The sequence below is a fragment of the Brienomyrus brachyistius genome, unplaced genomic scaffold (genome assembly GCF_023856365.1).
Source record: "Brienomyrus brachyistius isolate T26 unplaced genomic scaffold, BBRACH_0.4 scaffold252, whole genome shotgun sequence".
Lineage (NCBI taxonomy): Eukaryota > Metazoa > Chordata > Actinopteri > Osteoglossiformes > Mormyridae > Brienomyrus > Brienomyrus brachyistius.
In genome coordinates, this window is record NW_026042527.1 from 45,644 (window position 1) to 55,897 (window position 10,254).

The following is a 10,254-nucleotide window of genomic DNA, read 5'->3' on the forward strand; positions in this document are numbered from 1 at the left end:
CATCCCCTTCGGCCTGACGGAGGTGAGTCCAGGCAAAGTCCCGCGTTGCCTTCTGTCATGCATACTGGTGTCATGTGTAGCTCAGTGAGTTAGGACACTGAGCCGGTCACAAGAAGGTTGTTGGTTCAAATCCCTTGGGCAGCAGAGTGATTTCACCATTGGGCCCCCGAGCGCAGCCCTTAAGCACTATTTGCTCTAGGAACTGTCTGGTCCTGCTTCTTCAATGAAATGTATGTTGCTTTGGATGAAAGTGTCCGCAAAATAAATAGATAAATGTACTAGACTTGTCAGTCATTTTTTTTCTCGTTTGCCTGTTTTGATGTCTTCAGACGTCTGCCTGTCTTCATTCAGTGTGTCTGCCTGTCTTTTTAGGAGGCCATGGCGGATTTCTTCAATACCCAGATGCGATTGGCTGGCTTATGTCAAGGTCCCACCAATCCCGTCCTCGCTGTTCAGATAAACCAGGACAAGAACTTTGCCTTCCTTGAAGTAAGAGTCTTTCCTGCCTAATGGCTGCTGTGTCCAGGCGGAGACCGCAGCCTTCCCTGATTAACGACGTTCTTCGTTCTGCCCTAGTTTCGGTCCGTGGATGAGACCACGCAGGCAATGGCCTTCGACGGCATCATTTTCCAGGGTCAGTCGTTAAAAATCAGGCGGCCCCACGACTATCGCCCCCTGCCTGGCATCTCAGAGCAGCCCGCCTTCCACGTACCAGGTCCGTTTTGCTTGTCGCCGTCATAACCTTAATCTTTATTTACCTTTGAAGAGCCGATCGGCAAGGCCAGTTTTTTGTACTCGTTACGGACTGACTGTCCTTCGCAAGCTGCGGATGTCTTGTCATATAAAGAGGGAGACTTTCACTTTTATTTACTTAATGTTGTAAATATTTAGCAGACAGTTTTATCCAAAGTGAAGAATGTTTTTTTTTTTTTTTTTTTTTTTTGAGAAATCAGGGTCAGCCTGTCCCTAGAGCAAACTCGCCGGCCCAGTGGTGTGATCACCAGTGATGTGAACCAGTGATCTTCTGATGATAACGCTGGCATCCTAACCAGCTGAGCCACACACACACACACACAGCTCAGTCACTCACTTCTTACTGTTAACATAGGGGTGTTGTGTGGCTCTGTGATGTTTGCCCATGAAAAGAAGGTTGCTGGTTGGCAGGGTTGGCAGAGTGATTTCACCACTGGGCCCTTGAGCAAGGACCCTAACCCCCAAATTGTTCTAGGGTTGCTGGCTCCTATTCTAGTTAAAAATTCTGGACACACCTACTGAAAATGACTTGTTTTTCAGCAAGATAATGACCCAAAGCCCACCTTGAAGGTTATGCAAGTAGCTTATTACCTTGTGAACTAGGAAAGAGATGGTCCCCACAGCCCCCCAACCTAAACTCTATAGAGCTGGTTTGGGATCAGTTGGATGAGAGTAAGAGTAAGGTAGCCAGCTTGCGCGCAGAACTTGTGGAAACTCGAGGACTGTTGGAGAAACGGTCCAGGTGGGTACATATGTTAGCTGGTTGAGTCCGCAATGCTGTCATCGAAGCCAATGGCTCCTATTTTGAAGAGACAAAAATTTTGTCTTTGCAGTACTTCATATGCATAACTTCCATGCCCAAAGGCCTTTTACTATAAGGTGAATAACAGCTAAAATAGAGACAAATGCATTAAGAGCAGGTGTGTCCATACTTTTGACTGGTGCTGCATGTGTCAGCATCTCCCATGGAGAGCAAGATGGGAGAGACAAAAAACAGTCGTCAAACTGCCCCAGTATTTAGGTATTTTTTTGCTGGAGTTACATTTATCTGATATTATATAGGAGATAACGACGTCATACTGATTTGAAGTTGGCTTATTTCACTCGCGCCGTTTGCTCGTGGTCATTATCCGGCATGTTGACGGTTTGCTGTGATCGGCCGGCTTTGGGCGCCGTGCCGCTCTGTCTGCAGGGGTCGTCTCCACCGTGGTTCCAGACTCGCCACACAAGCTCTTTGTCGGAGGCCTGCCCAACTATCTCAGTGACGATCAGGTACCCCGCCCTCAGTCTCTGTCGCCGGGGAGCCGACCCACAACCCTCCTGTGTTTCTGTCCCACTGCTGCACGTGGAACTCAAGCAGGCATGCACACACACGCACACGCACGCACGCACGCACGCGCACGCACATACATACATAAAATAAACACTCGTCTCTGTGTAACTGATTAGTAGGAAAAGAAAGCCTGTCAAAGTTACCTCACCGCTTAAAATTCATTACAAGATACTGGGGGGTCAAATGTCAGCATCATGTTTAAAGCTAGCTGCTGAAAATAGCCGCACATTTGAGGTTTTTTTTTTTTTTTTTTAAAGATATTCATGGGATTTATTAAACATTTATTAGACATGTAGGTAATGAGTTGACAGTTACATTACGCTCATTGTTTATCCAGCTGTAAATTATGAAGATATTGAGACCCCGCTAATGTAAAAGGTACGTTTCCCAAAACCTCATGTTATCGACTTGCATAGTTGGAACCATTCAGTTGTTATCTAATGTTGTTAGCAAATAACCTTATTAGCAACAAAGGCTTTGGGAAACGTGCCTTACAGCTGGCGGCTTGCCAAACCAGTCACGTAGCCAGTCCCTGTGCTGCCTGTTGCTGGGTACCCTGGAATATTTGTATATCGGGTTAATTGCTGAGTGTTAGTCGGATGAATCAGCCGCGTCGTTTTGCTGCATGAAAATTTAAAATCGAGTCATCTGCGCGTCACCTAACTGACGAATACCTCCACATTGCCGTACACCTGTGTTTGCCCAATCCCAGTCCTCGGGGAACCGCCGACTGTCCACATTTTCGCTCCCTCCTAGCTCCCAGCCAATCAGGAACACCGAATACCTGGTACAGGTGTGCTGAGAGGAAGCAAAAACGTGGACTGACCGGGGGGGTACCCCCGAGGACTGGGCTGGGAAACACTACCATAGACTGTGCTTGAAATGTGGGGGAGATCGACCAAGTCCCCAAACGCTTCAGTATTCGCAGACGTGCCGTGTCTCACGTCCATGTCCGCACACTGAGAACGATGACTTCACATCCCGTTAACAGCGATGGGGAGCTGCGGAAGAATCGTTCCCTACATTGCTGTGTCGCTCGAAAGGCAGAAAATACTTCGGACCTTTTTCCCGGTGAACGATTATCAGCTTCACTGGAGTTTTCACATCGTGCCCCATGCCCTATTCTGTTATGACGTCAGTGATGGATAATATTACCATAACAACATGCACAGATGAGGTCGTCTTACTCTGAAAGTGTTGAAAGGGTCACATTTTAGACATTTTCTACTTCTCATTAGCATCTTTTATGATTTTTTTTTTTTCTTCCTATATCGCCACCCCACTGAAATCGGCCCATTATAGACATAATCCATACAGGCATTTAATAGTTTACCTATTTATTTTGCAAAAGTTAATCGCAAAACGTTTTGCGTCCACCCCTGCATTGTAACATTTTGAGCTCCGGTGTCCCACTCACTTTAGCCTAAACTGTTAAAAATGGCAAGACTCAGCCCACAAGATAGTGATCGCGGTTTCAGTGAAAGGTAAGTGAGAAGTGCAGTCAGTTTGTTTTTCTTTGATTTTTTTCCTCCTTTTCGGATTGTCATCGTAATCTTTCTTATCCAGTGTGAGTCACATGTAATCCAAGTCAAGAGGAAGGCTGTACCAAAGCAGCACTGGGGGGAGAGAGTTTGAATCCAGCAGAACTGTTAATGTATTTCACGTCAAAGCCAGTAAATGTGCCATAGACAGGTGAAATGGAAACCGCTGCTTGTATCCTGGTGTTTACATTTTTTTTGCAGTCCCTGCTACCGCTTTGATACTTACAGCTCTTTCATTTTTGTTCCCCACTTTGTCCCCAGCTAGGGGCCTGTAAGATCGTTAAGTCTTCGCTCATAATTTGTTCAGTAGTACTGACCTACTGCTGCCATGCCAACATGTAACACAAGGCAAGTAAGACATTCCGTCCCTCGCACGGATATCCTCCCTGTCGACGGCCTGCCCCTGTGGGGGGGCTCTGTCCTGGAGTGCTCTTAAGCATATGGGGTCCTTTTTTTGGGGGTTGAAGGCTGGGGAGAGACTTATTATGCTGATCACAGGGTATAAATTTGATTTTTTTTTTTTTTTGCCCCTAAGAGAAGGTAGGAGGTAGCGCCCTCTTGTGGCTGCCAGTGTCCCAGGTGACTCCTTTCTGAAGTCAGTGGTTAATGCGGCTTTACAGTAGATTCCTGTAGAATAAGTGAGGAATGATGTTAGCAGAGCTATTTCGTCCTGTTTGGCTTCAAGCCGTGGCCCCTTTAGCAGGACCCTGTGGCGGCTCTTAGCTTTACCTGTGAGTTTATCTCCTGTAGGCTTTGTCCCTCTAATTAACTGCACCAATGTGGTTCTTGGTTTTAAGAACAGGAAGTCAGTGATTCGGCTGGGTTTGTGTTCTGCCGAGTCGCCCCCCCCCCTCCACATTGTATACATGGAACACTTAACATATAATTAGCTGTTTTTATTTAGTTTTTTTTTTATATACCATCTAGCTTAATTATTGTGGCCCTTAAAATCAGATGCAACTCGGTCCATATTTCAAAATTCGTAGTTGGAATTATCAGAGAACTTGATTAGGAATTCAGTTGTGTTGTATATGCTGTAGGATGGGGGGGGGGGAATCTGTGTTATCATTCATTGACAAGAATCAAAATAGTTACTTTTGTACGCTCCCAGTAAGTAAGTCATGCAGAAAGGGCACAGGGGGCTTTGAGCTCTAGTGTTGCACCGTAATGTCGAGCCACTTGTCATAAAGCCATTTTCCTGATGTCTTCACTGTTTCCTCATGTCGTTTTGCAAAGTTTAACATGCTGCTTCTCCCACAGTTAAGATTAGCATTTCTAGCGAGGCGCCGTGCCTGGACTGTCGGGCTAATCGCCCCCCCGCGTCTCCTCCTCTTGCCCAGGTGAAGGAACTCTTGACGTCGTTCGGACCTCTTAAGGCCTTCAACCTTGTGAAGGACAGTGCCACGTCACTGTCTAAGGGTTATGCTTTCTGTGAATACGTGGACATCAGTGCCACTGACCAGGTGCGTGAGGTGGGGCAGCAGCTGGAAGGTCTGGGGTGACTCGGGGCTTCCGGATGGAATTGCTGACGCTTGTGTGGGATGCATCCCGCAGGCCGTGGCTGGACTCAATGGCATGCAGCTCGGAGACAAGAAGCTCATCGTCCAGCGGGCAAGCGTGGGGGCTAAGAATGCCAACGCTGTGAGTATTTGCCCTCGGCTGCCGCCTTTCTGATGTCCTAAACCCAACTTGGTTCCTGGGTGCCTCCCAGGAAGCTTAATGCCCCTATTTCTTGGGTTTATTTGGGTCCATGTAAATTTCTCGCTGTTACTCGAGACGATTGGACGATCAGGGGGTATCTGACACTCTTGTCGCCCCCCGGGACAGACGGCCATCATCGAGACGCCGGTGACGCTGCAGGTTCCAGGGCTGCAGCGGCTGCAGAGCTCCGGCATGCCCACGGAGGTGCTGTGCCTCCTCAACATGGTCATGCCCGAGGAGCTGGTGGACGACGAGGACTACGAGGAGATCCTGGAGGACATCCGGGAGGAGTGTTGCAAGTACGGCAACGTGCGCTCCATCGAGATTCCGCGGCCCGTCGATAGCGTGGAGGTGCCTGGCTGTGGCAAGGTGGGACCCGTACTCTCCTGTACCAGTGGCAAAAAGAAGACCTCTGTAGGCACTAAACACAGGCTCATGGGAGCATTTCTTGCACAAAAGTGTTTTGAAAACGGAATAATTTTTTGTGTAAGAAAAACAATCTGATTGGTTCAGATAGACGACGGACGATCTGATTGGTTCAGATAGGCGACGGACAATCTGATTGGTTCAGATAGGCGACGGACAATCTGATTGGTTCAGATAGGCGACGGACAATCTGATTGGTTCAGATAGGCGACGGACAATCTGATTGGTTCAGATAGGCGACGGACAATCTGATTGGCTCAGATAGGCGACGGACAATCTGATTGGCTCAGATAGGCGACGGACAATCTGATTGGCTCAGATAGGCGACGGACAATCTGATTGGCTCAGATAGGCGACGGACAATCTGATTGGCTCAGATAGGCGACGGACAATCTGATTGGCTCAGATAGGCGACGGACAATCTGATTGGCTCAGATAGGCGACGGACAATCTGATTGGCTCAGATAGGCGACGGACAATCTGATTGGCTCAGATAGGCGACGGACAATCTGATTGGCTCAGATAGGCGACGGACAATCTGATTGGCTCAGATAGGCGACGGACAATCTGATTGGCTCAGATAGGCGACGGACAATCTGATTGGCTCAGATAGGCGACGGACAATCTGATTGGCTCAGATAGGCGACGGACAATCTGATTGGCTCAGATAGGCGACGGACAATCTGATTGGCTCAGATAGGCGACGGACAATCTGATTGGCTCAGATAGGCGACGGACAATCTGATTGGCTCAGATAGGCGACGGACAATCTGATTGGCTCAGATAGGCGACGGACAATCTGATTGGCTCAGATAGGCGACGGACAATCTGATTGGCTCAGATAGGCGACGGACAATCTGATTGGCTCAGATAGGCGACGGACAATCTGATTGGCTCAGATAGGCGACGGACAATCTGATTGGCTCAGATAGGCGACGGACAATCTGATTGGCTCAGATAGGCGACGGACAATCTGATTGGCTCAGATAGGCGACGGACAATCTGATTGGCTCAGATAGGCGACGGACAATCTGATTGGCTCAGATAGGCGACGGACAATCTGATTGGCTCAGATAGGCGACGGACAATCTGATTGGCTCAGATAGGCGACGGACAATCTGATTGGCTCAGATAGGCGACGGACAATCTGATTGGCTCAGATAGGCGACGGACAACCTGATTGGCTCAGATAGGCGACGGACAACCTGATTGGCTCAGATAGGCGACGGACAACCTGATTGGCTCAGATAGGCGACGGACAACCTGATTGGCTCAGATAGGCGACGGACAACCTGATTGGCTCAGATAGGCGACGGACAACCTGATTGGCTCAGATAGGCGACGGACAACCTGATTGGCTCAGATAGGCGACGGACAACCTGATTGGCTCAGATAGGCGACGGACAACCTGATTGGCTCAGATAGGCGACGGACAACCTGATTGGCTCAGATAGGCGACGGACAACCTGATTGGCTCAGATAGGCGACGGACAACCTGATTGGCTCAGATAGGCGACGGACAACCTGATTGGCTCAGATAGGCGACGGACAACCTGATTGGCTGATAGGCGACGGACAACCTGATTGGCTCAGATAGGCGACGGACAACCTGATTGGCTCAGATAGGCGACGGACAACCTGATTGGCTCAGATAGGCGACGGACAACCTGATTGGCTCAGATAGGCGACGGACAACCTGATTGGCTCAGATAGGCGACGGACAACCTGATTGGCTCAGATAGGCGACGGACAACCTGATTGGCTCAGATAGGCGACGGACAACCTGATTGGCTCAGATAGGCGACGGACAACCTGATTGGCTCAGATAGGCGACGGACAACCTGATTGGCTCAGATAGGCGACGGACAACCTGATTGGCTCAGATAGGCGACGGACAACCTGATTGGCTCAGATAGGCGACGGACAACCTGATTGGCTCAGATAGGCGACGGACAACCTGATTGGCTCAGATAGGCGACGGACAACCTGATTGGCTCAGATAGGCGACGGACAACCTGATTGGCTCAGATAGGCGACGGACAATCTGATTGGCTCAGATAGGCGACGGACAATCTGATTGGCTCAGATAGGCGACGGACAATCTGAGCCAATCAGATTGTCCGTCGCCTATCTGAGCCAATCAGATTGTCCGTCGCCTATCTGAGCCAATCAGATTGTCCGTCGCCTATCTGAGCCAATCAGATTGTCCGTCGCCTATCTGAGCCAATCAGATTGTCCGTCGCCTATCTGAGCCAATCAGATTGTCCGTCGCCTATCTGAGCCAATCAGATTGTCCGTCGCCTATCTGAGCCAATCAGATTGTCCGTCGCCTATCTGAGCCAATCAGATTGTCCGTCGCCTATCTGAGCCAATCAGATTGTCCGTCGCCTATCTGAGCCAATCAGATTGTCCGTCGCCTATCTGAGCCAATCAGATTGTCCGTCGCCTATCTGAGCCAATCAGATTGTCCGTCGCCTATCTGAGCCAATCAGATTGTCCGTCGCCTATCTGAGCCAATCAGATTGTCCGTCGCCTATCTGAGCCAATCAGATTGTCCGTCGCCTATCTGAGCCAATCAGATTGTCCGTCGCCTATCTGAGCCAATCAGATTGTCCGTCGCCTATCTGAGCCAATCAGATTGTCCGTCGCCTATCTGAGCCAATCAGATTGTCCGTCGCCTATCTGAGCCAATCAGATTGTCCGTCGCCTATCTGAGCCAATCAGATTGTCCGTCGCCTATCTGAGCCAATCAGATTGTCCGTCGCCTATCTGAGCCAATCAGATTGTCCGTCGCCTATCTGAGCCAATCAGATTGTCCGTCGCCTATCTGAGCCAATCAGATTGTCCGTCGCCTATCTGAGCCAATCAGATTGTCCGTCGCCTATCTGAGCCAATCAGATTGTCCGTCGCCTATCTGAGCCAATCAGATTGTCCGTCGCCTATCTGAGCCAATCAGATTGTCCGTCGCCTATCTGAGCCAATCAGATTGTCCGTCGCCTATCTGAGCCAATCAGATTGTCCGTCGCCTATCTGAGCCAATCAGATTGTCCGTCGCCTATCTGAGCCAATCAGATTGTCCGTCGCCTATCTGAGCCAATCAGATTGTCCGTCGCCTATCTGAGCCAATCAGATTGTCCGTCGCCTATCTGAGCCAATCAGATTGTCCGTCGCCTATCTGAGCCAATCAGATTGTCCGTCGCCTATCTGAGCCAATCAGATTGTCCGTCGCCTATCTGAGCCAATCAGATTGTCCGTCGCCTATCTGAGCCAATCAGATTGTCCGTCGCCTATCTGAGCCAATCAGATTGTCCGTCGCCTATCTGAGCCAATCAGATTGTCCGTCGCCTATCTGAGCCAATCAGATTGTCCGTCGCCTATCTGAGCCAATCAGATTGTCCGTCGCCTATCTGAGCCAATCAGATTGTCCGTCGCCTATCTGAGCCAATCAGATTGTCCGTCGCCTATCTGAGCCAATCAGATTGTCCGTCGCCTATCTGAGCCAATCAGATTGTCCGTCGCCTATCTGAGCCAATCAGATTGTCCGTCGCCTATCTGAGCCAATCAGATTGTCCGTCGCCTATCTGAGCCAATCAGATTGTCCGTCGCCTATCTGAGCCAATCAGATTGTCCGTCGCCTATCTGAGCCAATCAGATTGTCCGTCGCCTATCTGAGCCAATCAGATTGTCCGTCGCCTATCTGAGCCAATCAGATTGTCCGTCGCCTATCTGAGCCAATCAGATTGTCCGTCGCCTATCTGAGCCAATCAGATTGTCCGTCGCCTATCTGAGCCAATCAGATTGTCCGTCGCCTATCTGAGCCAATCAGATTGTCCGTCGCCTATCTGAGCCAATCAGATTGTCCGTCGCCTATCTGAGCCAATCAGATTGTCCGTCGCCTATCTGAGCCAATCAGATTGTCCGTCGCCTATCTGAGCCAATCAGATTGTCCGTCGCCTATCTGAGCCAATCAGATTGTCCGTCGCCTATCTGAGCCAATCAGATTGTCCGTCGCCTATCTGAGCCAATCAGATTGTCCGTCGCCTATCTGAGCCAATCAGATTGTCCGTCGCCTATCTGAGCCAATCAGATTGTCCGTCGCCTATCTGAGCCAATCAGATTGTCCGTCGCCTATCTGAGCCAATCAGATTGTCCGTCGCCTATCTGAGCCAATCAGATTGTCCGTCGCCTATCTGAGCCAATCAGATTGTCCGTCGCCTATCTGAGCCAATCAGATTGTCCGTCGCCTATCTGAGCCAATCAGATTGTCCGTCGCCTATCTGAGCCAATCAGATTGTCCGTCGCCTATCTGAGCCAATCAGATTGTCCGTCGCCTATCTGAGCCAATCAGATTGTCCGTCGCCTATCTGAGCCAATCAGATTGTCCGTCGCCTATCTGAGCCAATCAGATTGTCCGTCGCCTATCTGAGCCAATCAGATTGTCCGTCGCCTATCTGAGCCAATCAGATTGTCCGTCGCCTATCTGAGCCAATCAGATTGTCC